At 37.1% G+C, this 18,315-nt stretch overlaps 1 protein-coding gene and 1 pseudogene across 1 annotated transcript in view; both read left to right on the top strand.

The window, feature by feature from the left end:
- LOC143535840 (uncharacterized) overlaps positions 1-18,315 on the top strand; it is a 209,308-nt gene that overhangs the window by 119,124 nt on the left and 71,869 nt on the right. The window lies entirely within an intron of this gene.
- LOC143535799 (glutamate receptor 1.2-like) lies at positions 5,233-13,376 on the top strand (annotated as a pseudogene).

The following is an 18,315-nucleotide window of genomic DNA, read 5'->3' as shown; positions in this document are numbered from 1 at the left end:
ATTTGTGACTCCCCTCCAGTATTTCAGGGATTGGACGTGTCACTCCCGGGACACTGGATATCATATCCTTTAGCTTCTGTAATTCTCTGGCCATGGCCTGGTTGATACCTGAATCCTGCATGGGAACATGGTTAGTATCTAAAGATATAGGATCGTACCAGTTACCTCTCTGCTGGGTGGAGTTTGGTATCCCAGACGAGTATTTGGGATAAGAGGAGTCAGCAATCGGAGTAGGTCCTCCAGAAGCTATGGTCTGCATGGGGATTTATCTCCTTCATGGACTTCGGAGGATCGTTGATGTTGGACGCCTGAGGATCCTTGATTCTGAAAGAAAGATCCTTGCTGAGGATACGTTCCAGTAGATCCCGACGGAAAGAAGGTTGACTCTTGTCGATAATATGAGGATCCTTGGCTTTGCTGACCCATGGATCCTTGATGGAAGTTAGATGACATTGGTTGATCTAACGAGAACCCTTGAGCTTGTTGACCCACGGGCCTCTGTTGATGAGTAGAGGATCCTGGCTGAAAGAGTAAGGATCCTTGAGCCTGGCGACCCATGAACCCTTGATGAAGGATAGAGGATCCTGGCTGAAACACTGAGGATCCCCGAGCCTGTTGACCCATGGACCCTGGTTGGAGGATTGATGATCCTTGCGAGAACTGTGCCATGGATTCTGGACTGCTGAAATCCAACATCCTGGGCATCAACGGGGTGAGATCCTATGCTGGCCTCTTGTTCTTCTTGAGATACTCTATCTCACGTAGGATCTTCTGATTAGTCTTGTTCTGCTGCTCCATGTATGCTTTAACCTGCGAAAACATAGATGAAACATCACTATTAGTACTAACCACCGGGACAACAACGACAGTTTTCGAGCTCTGGAAGACTGGTAGTTGCGTCTTGCATCCAGCAGCAGCAGCCCTTGGTGCTCCTGTGATTGGCGGAGGCAGCGGTGGCAAAGTCCTCGATGAGAGAGGGACCGTAGCCGGCATGGTTGATGAAGCAGAGGATGATTGAGAGGCCATTGATGGTGATATGGGTATGAAAAAGTTGAGAATGATAAGAATAATATGGATTATAGCACCAATTGCCCCACGGTGGGCGCCAAATTGTTTTGGACAAAAATCTGCTAAGGATAATGTATCCAAATATGTTATGTGAGGTTTAGTGCTAAAATGATAACAGCGAATGTATATATGAAATCTTGATGAATTCAGCGATTATATGAACGAAATAGAGATAAACACTGTGATATAATTACGAGGGAAAAAGCCCTTAACCAAAATAGTCTTACTTCGGTCAAAACTTATCGAGGTAATCATTGATAAAATAGCTCCGGTCAATGATTAATAGTATAATCTTTGGTCGAAGTACTTTAGTCAATGATCAACAAGGTAACCTTTGGTCGATGAGTATATGGTTATCTTGGTCTCCGGCACAAAAAACCCCCGGACGGTGAAAACTATCACCATCGAGTTTATTTATTAACAAAGAGTGATTACAAGTGTTGGTGGAGTATACGATCGAGATTACAAGGAAATAGAGAGAGTGTTTAGTTCTGATATAGTGTGTGTGTGTGTAGATACATGTGTGTTTCTAGCTCGATCATACTCAAATATATATAAGGAAAAGGTAATTAACAAACTTAACAACTTTGCCCTATAAATCCGCTAGTCTCCCATTCTTCACCAACGTGCTTTTTGACCACGTGCTGATAGTCATCCACTAGCGAACAAAGCGGTAGACCAGGTCTAGATACCGTTGTTATTATTTAAACGTCAATCTTCTAGAGAGTTCGTCCAGAATCAGCTATGTTGAATTAGGATCCTGGATCCATGCTCCAGCTAAAAGTTGTCTTGTGAGGATAATTGATGCAAGTTCGTCTTACAGTTGATATACATGTCTAACACATCACCATACTAAACGCAATCATTAGTAAACAAACAATACCGAGGATCGTCGATCCTTTATATCCTGATGTACATCTCAAGGATAAACTATCCATAAGACAGTCAAGGATAAAGGATCATCAGTATAAAAATCGTGGCCTAACAATACATAGTATAATATGTTAATGATAACATTTAAAATTATATTCTTTTCAATATTTAATAAACAATGTTTGTTATAAATGTTAGTGCACAGAAATTTGACACTGTGGATATGTTATCCTGGCATATGTTTTGGATCAGTTATCCTTAGCCTGTTTTTCAGATCCCGTCAGTATCAAGGATCTACAGTACTTATTATTTACTAATGTCAAGAAGATATTGACGTGTCTGGATCAGTTGTCCTTATTAAGAATTCCAGAGCTATGTCAGGATCATGGATCCTCGGTATTCGGTGCTGTTAACGATTATATCTTATATGAAGGCTAATATTTATCAAGTATAACGGCTCCAAGACCTGGTCTACCCCCTTTTTCGCAGTCTGAGTAATGGAGCACGTGGTCAAAGTGGTTGTTACGTTTGTATTGAAGACATGACAGATTTTTAGGAAAATTAGTTAATAGTCTTTAATATTAATAACTCCATTGAGTTATTGTCTTTTATGTATAAATAGAGGTATAATCAGCTAGGAAACGACACCCAACACATTGTATACACACATACTAGAGCAGAAACAAACATTCTCTCTACTCACTAGCTTATTATTGTAATCTCGATCATATACTCCATAACGATTGTAATACCTTTTACCATCAATATAATCGACGGTGATAGTTTTCACCGTCCGAGGGTTTTTTGTGCCGGAGATCACGATAATCATATACTCATCGACCAAAGGTTACCTTGTTGATCATTGACTAAAGTAATCCGACCAAAGATTATCTTACTAATCCTTGATCAGAGTTATTTTACCAAAGATTACCTTGATAAGTTTTGACCGAAGTAAGACTATCTTGGTTAAGGGCTTTTTCCCTCGTAATTAAACCTTTGTGTTCACCAATATTACAATTACGCACTTGTCATTAATGAGTTAGCACCTTAACTCACATAACAGATTTGGATACTTGATCCTTAGCAGATTTTTGTCTAAAACAATAAATTTTTGGATTTCACCAAGTATTAATATAAATGGAGTCTAAAAAGAAAGTGAATAATTATTAATCAATGCCATATATTAGTTTTGGAGGGAAAAAAATTGTGAGGATTAACCACAAACTGACACGTGTCACAATTATTATACTTTATTAGAATAGGTAGATTTAATGATTAAAAAATTACTTTGTAAATTGAAAGTATATTAGTGTTTTTTTTTTTAATTTACAATCTTCAACAATATACATAGTATAATATGTTAATGATAACATTTAAAATTATATTCTTATTAATATCTAATAAACATGGTTTGTTATTAATTTTTGGATTTCACCAAGTATTAATATAAATGTAGTCTAAAAATAATGAATAATTATTAATATATGACATATATTAGTTTTGGAGGGAAAAAAATTGTAAGGATTAACCACAAACTGACACGTGTCACAATTATTATACTTTATTAGAATAGGTAGATTTAATGATTAAAAAATTACTTTGTAAATTGAAAGTATATTAGTGTTTTTTTTTTAATTTACAATCTTCAACAATATACATAGTATAATATGTTAATGATAACATTTAAAATTATATTCTTATTAATATTTAATAAACATGGTTTGTTATTAATTTTTGGATTTCACCAAGTATTAATATAAATGTAGTCTAAAAAAATGAATAATTATTAATCTATGACATATATTAGTTTTGGAGGGAAAAAAATTGTAAGGATTAACCACAAATTGACACGTGTCACAATTATTATACTTTATTAGAATAGGTAGATTTAATGATTAAAAAATTACTTTGTAAATTGAAAGTATATTAGTGTTTTTTTTTAATTTACAATCTTCAACAATATACATAGTATAATATGTTAATGATAACATTTAAAATTATATTCTTATTAATATTTAATAAACATGGTTTGTTATTAATTTTTGGATTTCACCAAGTACTAATATAAATGTAGTCTAAAAAAATGAATAATTATTAATCTATGACATATATTAGTTTTGGAGGGAAAAAAATTGTAAGGATTAACCACAAACTGACACGTGTCACAATTATTATACTTTATTAGAATAGGTAGATAGGTAGATGAATTAATCATTGAAGAAAAAAAAAAGAAACATAAGGCCCTAAGGCTGAGGGGTGTGGAGCGCGACAGGGGGCGCCTGAGCCCATCCGCTCGCGCCCCGGGGCGCGAGCACCACACCACCGAGGCGCGAGAGGGGCGCGAGCGCGGAAAAAGAGGCAGGCGCAAGGCCAGTAGCGGCTGGGGGGAGCGTGAAAGAGGTCTGGGAATGCGTAAATAGAGCCGTTGGGCTCTTTGTTTATTAAAAAAAAAAAATTTTCAGAGATAGATACATATATATGTGTGTACAGAGAGATAGATACATATATATATATATATATATATGTGTGTATCTATCTATGAAAGAAAGAAAGAAAGTGTAGAATAGATTGAGATAGAGTGGGGTTGAGTTGGTTATCAGCAGCTCACCTGGGTTTTGTTTGAATGAGATTAAAGTGGTCGAATTTGAGAAATTGGGTTTGAAATTGAAATGGGTTTTGTGGGTCTTGGGATGAAATTGGGTTTTGATTGAAAGATGGGTCATGGCCGCCATTGATGCAGGTTGGAAGGAAGAATGAGGAAGACAAACAAGACAATGGGTTAGTTGGTTTAGTGGAATGGTGATTAATATATTAACTTTGTTGGGAGGATGAACCTGGACACCCTGGGTGGGTTTGAACAATAATATTTGTGTTTACACCTTTTTAACTCGCTTGGGAATGTTAAAATAAACCGTTCGCGCCCCCTCTCGCGCCCCTCCACACCAGGTCCCGGGGCGCGAGCACCACAACCAACACCCATCTTATCAAGTTTCTCTCTCTGCCACACGTCACAATATTATTGGCTGGCGCCCCCACTCGCGCCCCCTCTCGCGCCCCCCACACCCCTCAGCCTAATTGAGAGATACATAGCACTAGGGATCAAATACATAGCACTAGGGATCAAAGCACAAGGACCAAAACCATAATCTACTCAATGTTATTTGATTGGTGTGATTAAGTCAAGCTAATTGTACGTGATCTACTTTCTTATAATAATAGATTCACGTTATAAAAGTCAAAGCTTTGTAATTGAGCGGTCCTGTTATTCACGTCCGAGTTGTTAACATGACTAGTTGACTTTTTTTAGATTGACTTTAATAGGAGGTAATTAAGCTACAGATCGAGCAAAACATTTTCATAGAATGGAGCTTATGAGTTACAGAAAACATATATATTTTTTATTTGTAATGCTCATTAACATACCCTATCAATTACACGGGTTTTCAAATCCATCACCAGTAGTCAATATGAGTTCTAGCAGTAAGCATGAGATACCTATAGGGGTCATTCTTGATATGACATCATTGTTTGGACAGATGGTTCATAGCAGCATTCGCATGGCAATTTCAGATTTTTACTCTTTACACGACGAGTACAAGACGAGGTTAGTGTTGCACACAAGAGATTCGAAAGGAAATGCTTTACGTGCTATATCAGATGGTTTGTTCTCTTACACTTATTTCTTATATTATATAGTTCTCAAATATTCATGGAATATTTCATTACCTCGCATAAAGATGAGAAGATGGATTAAGCTTATTTTTCAATCTCCCGGGTTTCCAGTAGAAGTCTTGCTTGCTCCAATCATGTAAATGTGTAATTGTTCCTCAGCTAGCCCTCTTGCACAAAGTGCCTTTTTATTAATAAATGCCGTTAAGAAAAATGTTCCTAAAATATTAAACTATCAGATATAGCCCGTGTAATACACGAGTGGTTAAAAAGTACAACACAAAAGTTCAATTTAAAAAAAATATACGTAATAACATATATACTTAATTGATTCATAAGATATAAAAAATGATAGATAAAATTATATAATTCATAAATATATAAAAGCTTTATTTAATATAACATTTAAAGTTATATTTTTAACGTTGTTAGTAATTCTATAAATGGTTATTTAACTTCTAATTAAATGACATGAAAAAATTATTGTAGTTTAATAGTATAGATAGATTATCTGTTTAGATAAAAAGTTAACACAACTCCAGAGCAAAGTCAACAAGTATTAATGCTCCTAGGGAAATTAAATAAAAAGTTGACACAACTGCACAACAAAGTCAAGAAGTATTAATGTTCTTAGGGAAATGGATTATAATCTAATATCTGGTCAAGGTTGTATTCTAACTATTACAAATTAATGAGGTTTTTTTCCCAAAGTAGGAGGTTTTGTGAAAATAAAATGGGTTGTAGGTACATGATAAGAGTAAGTAATGGGTTTTATGTGTTCCTTCATTTGAGAGGGAGGAATGATGGAGGAACTGATGTTCTCTTTTTCTAGTCATGTGTCAAATCAGCAGTGACGGGTTAATCGGAGATGATTGGCTCCACAATATGAGATGGTTGAATCTAAGTTTCTTGCTTCCGCCATATGGCAACTTAACTGATGTGGTTCCAACAATTAATCGTTGGGCAAAGAAATTAGACCGGAAGCCAGATTAGAAGTTTAGAGAGAAACTTAGATCAAATTAATAATTTTCATTCATGCCTAAACATTAAACAAGCTTGCCTTTTTATAGGCTTAAACAAATAACCGAACTAACTAGAATTACATGGCCACTATTCTAAAAATTAGGAGAAAGAACCAACTACTTGCCTTCAACTCTAGTTGCTAATGAAAACATGGGATCATGATTTAGTAAATTAGATTGCAGATACGGACGTGGATGAAGGCACACAACAATCCCGCCCGGTTAAACCATCCTTGTCCTCAAGGATAAAATTTGGGCAGGTCTTCGCGGCACACCATGGTGGGCGCCACTCGGTTCTTCCAGGGGAAACATCTGAACAAATTTTAATAACACACCACGGTGGTCGCCACTTATTAACTGGACTTGACTTTGGTTCAACTCCAACAAGAAGCCCAATCCTAGCCATTAAACTTCTCCCATCTTGACTACCAAACTTTTCCTTGGCAATGGCACCAAACAAAACCTCAGCAGCTTGTACTTGTTCACGAGAGTTTCCCAAATTCCATGCACATGTGGGAACATGGTAACCTTGGAATCCTAACAATGGAACTTTTTTGGCTTCTGGTTCTTGCGTCTTGGGTGGGGAGTGTGAGCTTGGTTGATGATAACGTTGGATTCTGGAACCTGTCGGTGACGTTGGAACCGCTGCAAAAGCTGAAGGTTGTGTGGAATTTGTTGGTTGGGATTCTGGTGACGGTTCGACTTCAGCTTGTTGTGGTGTGGCGGAAGCGGGTGACATGGCTATAGGTGCGGTGTTGAAGGCAGGTGGGGTGGTAGTTTTCAGGGCTGGTGATTGTGGTGGTGTGGTGGGAACGGGTGACACGGCTGGTGGTGTTGCGGCGGAAGCGAGTGACATGATAGGTGTGCAGTGGCAGAAGCTTGTTTCGGTGGTAGTGAGGCAAGTGGTGGTGTCGCGGCGGAAGCGGTATGGCTGTAGGTTGCCCATCTTTGGGACTCCATTTTTAGAAGATTGATCATCTCCGCAATTATTGACTCGATTCGAGCCAACGACTCGTTCCATTTTTTAGCGTCCATAGAGGGATCACGGCAGCTCTGATACCACTGATGTGGTTCCAACAATTAATTGTTGGCCAAAGAAATTAGACGGGAAGCCAGATTAGAAATTTAGAGAGAAACTTAGATCAAATTAATAATTTTCATTCATGCCTAAACATTAAACAAGCTTGCCTTTTTATAGGCTTAAACAAATAACCGAACTAACTAGAATTACGTGGCCACTATTCTAAAAATTAGGAGAAAGAACCAACTACTTGACTTCAACCCTAGTTGCTAATGAAAACATGGGATCATGATTTAGTAAATTAGATTGCAAATACGGACGTGGATGAAGGCACACAACAATACTTAACATGAAAACCTTCATTTAAGATGGAGGGATTGAACTCCATATTTTTATTTTTTTATGTCATAGAGTTGTAACTTGAAAATGAATGTAACATTCCATATGAGATGGAAAGATTAAACTCCATATTTTCACTTTAGGAAAACTCATAGTGTGGTCATTATGAATATACAAGATGTTAATATACTATGGGTTGTACGTGTGGGGATTCCGTTAGTTTCTGGGGTAGAGGCAACAAACAATTGTGATGAACGAAGAAAAATGGTACAAAATCTGTTAGGTATTGTCATTCTAGATTCATCTAGTGACTTAAGGGGTAACTCGATTAAGTCAACTATTCTTGAAAAATAAACTCGGCTATGTCTCAAAACCCAACTGTGCATGAGTTAAGACAACATGCACGTTGCGTCATCCTTTATTTATGTGAGCGTACATTGTTTAGTGATATCTCCAACAACTTGATAAGTTTTACATTTCTAAATCACCTAGAAGATTTAGAACAATGTTGCGACTAAGTTAAGGTAGTGTCGTGTTAACATCTTTGTATAGAAATCAATACAAGGCAACACCCTCGTATGCAAAAAGCATCTGTGATCCGGTGTATTATTGCAATTGTTTGCATGGACGGGGTTATGCGTATTGGCGCCCGTGTGTTATCATAATTCCGGACCACAATCGGAGGAGGGTTTCACTCATTTTCAAGTTACACTCTATGGCATTTCAAATAGTTTTCATTCTATCTTAAGTTTGGCAAAAATAAAAATATGGAGTTCAATCCCTCCATATCAAATGTAGGTTTTCATATTAAGCTAAGGGAGGAAGATGGCTAATCTAGTCATCTCCAATCAACCCGTTCACTACTTATTTGGCACATGATTAGGAAAAAGAACATACGATCCTCCAACCCATTACTACCATTATCAGACACCTACAATCCACAAATGAGACTCTTTGCATAGACTATTTTAGTAACTGAAAATTTCGTTCTGCTAAACTGATGCCTAAAAAACATTGCAAAGTGAAATTGAAAATCAACTTACACGGTAAAACGTAAATGATTATATCTTAATTAAAAATATAAGTAGTGTTAATAAAATCTTTACGAAAGGAATATAATTCAGGAATTGAATGTTGGCTTATAATTTGTTGAATCCATGTGTAGGGGTCGTGGTGTAATTAGTTATAAGTATGTTTAAGTCATACTTAAACATGTATGTAAATTCCAGGGTCTAGATGTGTCAAATTGGAAGATTGTAACTTCCATGTACACATGTCAAGTTATGATTGGTCTATGTAATCTATAAATAGGGCCAACAATTGTACGTTTAAATCATTCAATCCAAGTTCAAGTTATTCAATAAAGATTACTGTTCATATCATCTTGTTCATTTTGTTTCTATATCAATTCATAATCAAAGATCCAGTTTGGGCCAACATTGAATACCAAAGGTACTTTGGCCTAGTAAGGTGTTGGATATTCAAATGGTGAGGGTTCAAGTCCGTGCTTGAGATAGCAGGCCAACTACATATATTTAATTAGTTTTCCAATGCCCATGCCTAGAAACACTTTGCTTTTCTACAAACCCCTACTACTAACAAAATGCTAGTTTTTTTGTTTAGGTAACATGCTTTTATCTGAATAATTTGTTTGATATTAGCTGCAACAACGCTAATTATCACTTGGTAGTGTCAACTTACTTAGTCACATTTATTCATGTTTATTTCCCATAGATAATTGAAATTTGATATGTAACACTAGACACATTGTAACGGTTCAAGAATAGTAAGCACGTCCAAACACTATATTTTGTGGTAGGTTTTTTGACAACTACTAATCATTATTATTTAATGTCACATGACCATTTTTTAAGCATATATACATCCTAATAGCAACTGAACTCTACACATTTCTTTGTATCTGAGCTTGCTCATTTGCACATTACAGCATTTGATCTTCTCGAAAATACTAAAGTGCAAGCAATCATTGGACCAGAAACACCGCTCCAAGGAAAGTTCTTTAGCATTTTGGGAGACAAAACCAAAGTTCCAGTTATTTCATTAACTGCAAGCCCGTCATTGGACTCAGCCGCACATCATTACTTGCTTCAAACGGCACAAGATGAGACCATCCAGTGGAAGGGTCTAGCAGCGATTGCTGAAACATTTAAATGGGCCGATGTCATCCTTGTTCATGAGGACAGTGAATTTGGGAGAGAAAGCATACCATATATGATTGATTGTTTCCAAGACAAAAAAATTCATATATCTTATAAGAGTGCAATTTCTTCATTAGCAACTGATGATCAAATAGTTGACGAGCTTCGTAAGCTCTCAGATTTTCAAGAAAGGGTGTTTTTCATTCATGCCTCTCACAGTTTATCAATTCGTATTTTGGTATATGCAAAAAAGAGTGGGATTGATGACCCAAGGATATGCTTGGATAGTAACAGATAAGACTATGAACTTCTTTGATCCTACAGAATTAGATGAAGAAGTTCTTGAATCATTTCAAGGAGTTTTAGGCTTGAGACACGTTATCCCATCGTCAATTCAACTTCGCAACTTTTCAAGAAGATGGAGGAAAGAATCTTTCTTAAGCAAACCAAATATCTTTAACTTATTGGCATATGATTCAACTTTTGCAGTAGCAACTGTTGTTGAAAGAGCCGAAATTAGACCTTCTAAAGACGGAAAGAAGGATAACGAAATGAAAGCCATGAATTTCACAAGTATCCAAGCATCGGAAAGTGGAATGAGATTTCTAAAAGACTTGCAAAATGTTAGATTCAAGGGGCTGAGTGGCGAGTTTCGTTTTGTAAGCAGGAAATCCGTTGCTAAGCCATTGGAAATAGTGAATGTGATCGGGAATGGAGAGAAAAGAGTCGGGTTTTGGACGAAAGACGATGGCATCACCGTGGATCTAAAGACTAAACCAACTCATCAACAACCATATTCTATAAATGGTCTTGAAGGCATAATCTGGCCTGGGGGATCTCTGATCCCTCCAAGATGTCGGATATTGCAAACAAGCAAAAAGCTAAAAATTGGTGTTCCTATACTCGTTGGATTTGAAGAATTTTTAACCATAGAACACGATCCTCAAACCAATGCAACGGTTGCCAAAGGGTTCTGCATGCATAGACGTGTTCAATGCGGCAATTAAAGGGTTATCATATGAAGTACCATACGTATTTGTTCCATTTTCCGCCAATAGAACACCAAATTCAGAAACATACAATCAACTTATATATGAGGTCTATCTTCAGGTAAGATTCATTAACTTATGCATGTTGGATTAGCTAGCGTTCTGGAAATGATTATATGTTGGTCCAGGCTGATAATAATATGGTACATGAATATTATTCCATATACTTTTGAGAAAAGGAATAACTTGATCTTTGTGATCCAGAACTACGACGCGGTTGTAGGGGATACCACGATTACTGCCAATAGATCCTTATATGTTGATTTCACAATTCCTTACACCGACTTAGGAGTTGGGACGGTAGCAAAATATGATCAGAATCTGAGAAAAATATGGTGGTTTTTGGAGCCGTTGGATGCACATATGTGGATTGCAACTACTTTTTCTTTTTTAATAATCGGAGCAACAATATGGTTTATAGAATATCCTACAAACCCAGCGTTCGAAGGACCATGGCAAGAAGTAGTTGGACCTGTCCTCTGGTTCTCTTTCTCTACACTTACCTTTAGCCACAGTAATCTCTCTCTCTCTCTCTCTCTCTCTCTCTCTCTCTTGTTGGTAACTCCAAACTATAATAATTCGTAAGTCGGTGACTTGAGGGACAAATACTGACAAATCGGCCATAGTTGGTTATGTTTCCTAATTCCTTTGTGGTTATAATTAGTAATTTCTAGGCTAGCAAGTTAGGATTAGTTTATATAGAGGTATGGTTATAAAACACATGAGGTGGGAACCGAATTATGGTTCATCTAGAGAGAAACACAAGTTATGTGCAATTGGAATTTTTGAGTTATGTTTCTTCTATATATAATATTGAGAGTTATTCAATATCCGTTTCGTGTGTTTTACTTTTTGGTAAGTTTAATTTGTCCTTTAATTGACCCGCTTGAACGGTTTATTGATTGCCGATCTTCTTCTCGATCACGGCTTCTCCAAATATCAATCACGCCTTTGATCGATGTCTTCGTATCCCTCTTATCGATCACGACTTTGATAAATAAACTTCAAGAGCGCAACTGCTCTATACTAATTCACGAGAGGTGAATTGGCAGTTGATTCTTTGAACACGAATTAAACACGAGGAATATTTGCCACAACTCCCCAATTTGATTAATCATGAAAACAAATAAAAACTTGATCAATTCTCCATAACCCTAACATGAATTCTTTAAAAGCATTCATCATCTGGTTTTCAGGAGCAGAGTTTTCGAGTAATTTGTCAAGGCTTCTGGTTATTGTGTGGCTATTCATAGTCCTTATAATGGTTACATGCTATAACGCTGCTTTGAGTTCCATGTTAACGGTTCAGCAAATCCAGTTAACTCAGAAGGGGATTGACATAGGATACCATGCTGGTTCTTTTATTGAAGGAGTTATTGTTAACAACTCGAACTTTAAGGACCCTTCTCTTCTACCCTACAACTCACTAGCTGAATACGCAGATGCGTTAGCAGGAGGAAGTAAGCAAGGTGGTGTTGTTGCTATTATGGATGAGTTCCCATATATCAAGCTATTCCTGGCAAAATATGGTAGTGCTTACCGTTTGGTCTCTTATGAACCCAATACTAATGGGTTTGGCTTTGTAAGTTTTCTTTGCTAATCTTTTGAATGGATTATTGTATTCCACACTATTCATCTCTTTAATAATTAAATTTTTATATTGCTCAAACAACCAATTATATAGTTATGTGAAGGCCAGAACATGTTATAGGAAATGGTGTTTCTTGATGTTATGTAGTTAACATAAAAATTTATTTTTGCTCCTCTACTTTAAAAGAGCCAGTTAATTTAATGATACATCATTTAATTTTAGGTCTTTCCTAAAGGATCACCATTAGTGCCTGATATATCAAGGGAAATATCAAAACTAAGAGAAGAAGGGGAACTACTGAAATTGGAAAAGAAATGGTTCAAGAAAGACCCATCTTTTTTGCCTGAAGATTCTCAAGTTATAGTGAACCTAACAGTTCTAATCCTTCACAATTTCCGCGGTTTGTTTTATATTGTTGGGGTTATCTTGGCGTTCATACTTCTCGTATTGTTTCTTCTCTGTGTGATCCGATATTCGTTTCTCATCTACTACATTTTGACAGACCCTGGATTAACATGGGAAATATTGAATTTGATTTGAACATAAAGTTTGTAGTGGCAGTCATAATTAATGGATACGAAAATGTTTTGTAATTGAGTTACTCGTTAGGGCTTACTACATTTTAAAAAGGCTGTAGCTCTAATTGTATTGTAATTGAGTTTGGTAACGTCTTAGCTAGCAAGTTAGAGCTAGGGGCGAATGTTTATACAATATGCAATTTAAGATTTATAAGAGCGAATGTTATACAAAAAGAATTTATCATTCACATATATTATATTCCATCTTACATCATTCTCTTATAGTAGTTCTCTACATTACAAAACTTAAAAAGATAAAAGGTGTTAAATTAATCATTATGACAGTATATCTTAACATCTGTGATTGTTTGAACTGTCTCATTGTTTGAACTAAATCACAGTCTATCAACCACCGGACACTTCGATTAATAAAATTTTAAGACAACTGAATAAAAATGATGTATTGTAAAATCCTTGTATATGTAATAATCTAAAACTGTGGTTGCTGAATGCTTTTTGTCATGAAAATAAACATAATCATAGTACTCAGTAAATCTCGTCAATAGCAAAGCTATGGTAGGGTCTGAGGAGGGTAAAATGTAGACAATCTTACTTATACCCCTTAGGAATAGAGAGGCTGCTTCCAGTGAGACCCCCGACTCGATATTAGTTTTGCATCAAGCCTTGGACATAAGACACATCGGGACATCGACCGATTGGTGCATGTACCCTTGTCTTTCGGCTATCAATTCCATCACATGATGCCTGATTAACCTTACGGCACTTTTAACGTTATTTTCATGAGATTAGTAAAAAGACGTCAAAATTAGTGCTGTAGGTTCCCTGGACGGATCGCACGAGATATCACGGTCTACTCAGGTGCGGAATCCCTGCGTAGATCGTTACGAGTATAGAACACAAACACACGAATACACGAAACACGTTATATATTAATAACCGAACACGTGATATGATATCACTATTACAGACTCACGTTACCGAACAAACTCGATAACCAAAACTGCTAACTAATTGATTGAACGATTAACCTAAACCAAGCCGTAAGCTTGTATTTATATACACGACAACTTCGCCTGACATGTTCAGGCGAAGTTGTCCATAACTTCGCTTGTTCAACAAGTTCGCCTAGGCGAACTTGTTAACAACTTCGCTTTAAACAAAAACATAAATAACAATACAGACTCGATTACAGACACTAGACTATGAACTACTGACATTCATGCACCAACAGACTCCCCCTTGGCAGTAGCTTCATATCTTGATCTTTAAGCTCTTGTCTTGTAATCCTGTATCTTCACGCATGCACTCCTTCTCTAACACATACCGTGACTACTCGCTGATATTTCCTTGCTTCATCCTTCCAAGCAGGAATATAGAATATTTTCTTTTCATTCAACACTTGCAGATCAGCTTTCGATAAGTTAACAAGATGCATCGGATCATACACCCTCAGCACTTCTTGTTCGTCTTCGTCTTCCATCACGGCTTCAACAGTCTGGCAATCAACGTACCACCATTTTAGATTCTTCAACACATCTTGAGGCATAGTCTTCATTGGAACCTCCTTGATGCATCGGATCGGTTTGTACTTCATCACCATCCATGGCTTGCCATCTGCTCTCATTCCCCTTTCTGTATCCTCCACGAGCTTTCCCTTCTGTGGCTTTAATAATTCAAACTTCTTCTCTTTTATGCTTTCTTTCCACACGATCTTCCCAATCATTCTTGCCATGTTGTCGTCACTTCTATTTATCAGGCCCAACCTGGCCAAATCCTTCACCTCACATTCCGGCAACGTATTGAGAGATCTCAGGGTTCTTTTGAAGTATTGAATACCATCATAACGCTTCACCACAAACAACTTTATCTGTTCATCATATATCCAACAGATAATTCCCTTCTTCGACTCAGCATAGCCTTTGATGTTATAACTCTTCTTGAACATGGCTGGAACAGCAGGCTTCCTGGTCTTAATAAACCAATGAGCACAGCCTTCCTTCCACAAGTTCGATTAACTTTGACGATTGAGGAGGCTCAAACACATGATATTAATGATAACTAAACGACCAGGTTGTACATGAACACGTAAAACAAGTTTTGAAATCGGGTTTAAGGATCGGTCGTCCGAGGTTATTACCCGGTTGTCGAAACAACCTTAGATTAACATCAATGAACGGAAAATACGATGTAATAACCCAACCAACCTTTAAATCGGTTTGAGATCGAAGAAAGAAAACAAGAATTGATCTGTGTATAAGTTCGCTGTGAAAACGGAGATAAGTTCGCTGAGTTGAGAATAATGAACTGTTTGACTCTTGAAAATCCTTATATAGGGGCGAAGTTATACAGGCGAAGTTAAGGTTAACTTCGCCTAGGCGAAGTTATCCACAACTTCGCATGTTCAACAACATCGCCTATATTTACAAAATTTAACCTTATAATTTTAACATTTTTCCAATTAAGTTATAAAACTTTCCTTTAAGAACTAAATGACACGATCAAGTCCAAGTAACCCGTTATAAACAAATACAACTACAGAAAAAGAAAACTTTAAACAATTTAAGTATAAGGGATCAAATTTCAGTCTGGATAGGGACTGCTACGTTTTAGAAAAGATCCGAACAGGAATCATACTAAGTATGTGACTGTCACATAGATCCGTGTTTAGCTGTATTATGACATAAAGAGACAGGTTGTAGGCAGGTAAAACTTAAGATTGGTTTTCATCGTTTCTGTGATACGAGTTAAGTTCAATTAAGCTCAAAATTTAAGTGGGCAACAACTCAGAGATTATGATGCCTCCTATCTATTCTCAAAGCGTATTTGGCTTTCCCCAAGTCACCCCGAATTGACTTCGACCCATAGTGTCTGATTAAGTTGTAAGTACTCTTCATCTGGTTCCCGTTCTTTTTCTTACTCTAAGATTGAGAAGTCTTGATATGTTGAACTCTAAAATGTTTCAATAACTCATAAGTTTTTTTTTTTTTTTTTTTTTTTTTTTTTTTTTTTTATGATAAACTTTACATAGACTTCAGAGTAGTAACCAACTGCAAGTCCCGAATCTGGATCACTGCAGTTTCTTGAAACGCTATCTTCACGGGAATCAGGACACATATAGGCTCGTGTATGACTGGGTAATCGCTTTTCTGTCTATCATTCGGAAAGATATATATGAAGACATGCAGAACTCGTAAGGAGTTTCCACGTAAAATCAAGTAGTTTTAGTTTGTATCACATCTACTTTTACGCACCATAAAAAGTTACCATGACATACAATGACTGTCCTAAAGCCTTTTAAGCCTAATAACTTCACTAGTTAAGCACACAGAATCAGTATATCTATCATTTTCCAAGGTTGGATCAATTTTCTGATTAACATAGCAAACGTACTTCTTACGAAGTAGTAGACTTGAAAAATAATTTCATTTCCCTAAAAAAATTTTTAACATTAATCGCCCCGACTAAAACAAAGTCTTCAGGTAAACGGCTATCCCGAAGATCCAATGGATCAGCTGGACCGACCACATACTAGTATGTGTCCTTCTAACTAATTAATATGATCGACTAATTTTAAGCGAAAGAATGAAAACACATCATAAACCGCCTCGGTCACTTTCAGTCATCTGGTTAATGGCTATCCTCAAAATCTACAAGTAGAAAATGAGGACCAAAACATATCCGAAGACATGTCCTTCAAACTGTGGTAACCGACATACTTTTAAGCGATAGTGTTTTTTTTTTTTTTTTTTTAATAATAACTTGAAAAACATGGTTACTCGGGATTGATCATCCCATTCAACTCAATAAGGTTTTGAAATCTCGTTTTGTCAAACGCTTTAGTATAAAGATCAGCGAAATTATCAAGCGTATCCACTTTTTCAAGCACAATCAGTTTCTTCTCAGCACAATCCCGTATAAAATGATGACGTATGTCAATATGTTTAGTTTTACTATGCTTCACGGGATTGTTAGTTACTGAGATAGCAGCTGTGTTATCAATGCAAATAGGTGTAAGTAAGAAATTCAGACCATAGTCGCGCAACTGTTGTTGAATCCAAAGAACCTGGGAGCAGCAGTTGGATGCTGCCATGTATTCTGCCTCACAGGTTGAAATTGCGACTGAAGTCTGCTTCTTGCATTGCCACGACACCAATCTGCCACCAAGAAACTGACATCCTCCAGTTGTTGACTTCCGACTCTGATTGCACCCTCCATAATCAGAATCTGTGTAAGCGACTAGCTCCAAGTCTCCTCCTCTCGGGTACCACAACCCCAGCTTCGGTTTGCCCTTGAGATACCGCAAGATCCTCTTCACACCCTTCATGTGAGATTCCTTTGGGTTTGCCTGAAAACGAGCACAAAGACAAACAACAAACATTATATTAGGCCTAGAAGCAGTTAAGTACATTAAAGAACCTATAATAGCCCGATACTGAGTTGGGTCCACATCTGCATCACCGTCTGACTCAGCACCCAATTTGTGATTGACGCAGATAGGAGTGTCGAATGGAGTGCTGTCCTCCATCTTGAAGCGTTTGAGCACATCATGGACATACTTGGTCTGATGAATGAACATCCCATCCTTCTTCTGATCAACCTGCAATCCTAAAAAGAAAGTTAGTTCACCCATAGCACTCATTTCAAACCTTTTCTTCATTACGTCCTCGAACTCCTGACACATGGAGACTTTAGATGCAGCAAAGATAATGTCATCCTCGTAGACTTGCACTAGCAGGAAGTCGTTTCCTTCTCTCTTAACGAACAATGTACTATCAATCTTCCCTCTTTCAAACCCATTTTCAAGCAAGTAATCTGATAAAGTTGAATACCAGGCACGAGGTGCCTGATGTAGTCCATACAATGCCTTGCTCAACTTGTACACGTGATCAGGAAAGTCTGGGTCAGGAAAACCCGGAGGTTGCTCAACATACACTACCTCATCAACTTTCCCATTCAGAAACGCACTCTTCACATCCAACTGAAAT

Source organism: Bidens hawaiensis, unplaced genomic scaffold (genome assembly GCF_021521415.1).
Source record: "Bidens hawaiensis isolate Kalapana, Puna unplaced genomic scaffold, B.hawaiensis_p1.1 tig00010636_1, whole genome shotgun sequence".
NCBI classification, from domain to species: Eukaryota; Viridiplantae; Streptophyta; class Magnoliopsida; order Asterales; family Asteraceae; genus Bidens; species Bidens hawaiensis.
The sequence above is the reverse complement of the archived record's forward strand: the minus strand, read 5'-3'. Positions and strand labels throughout refer to the sequence as shown.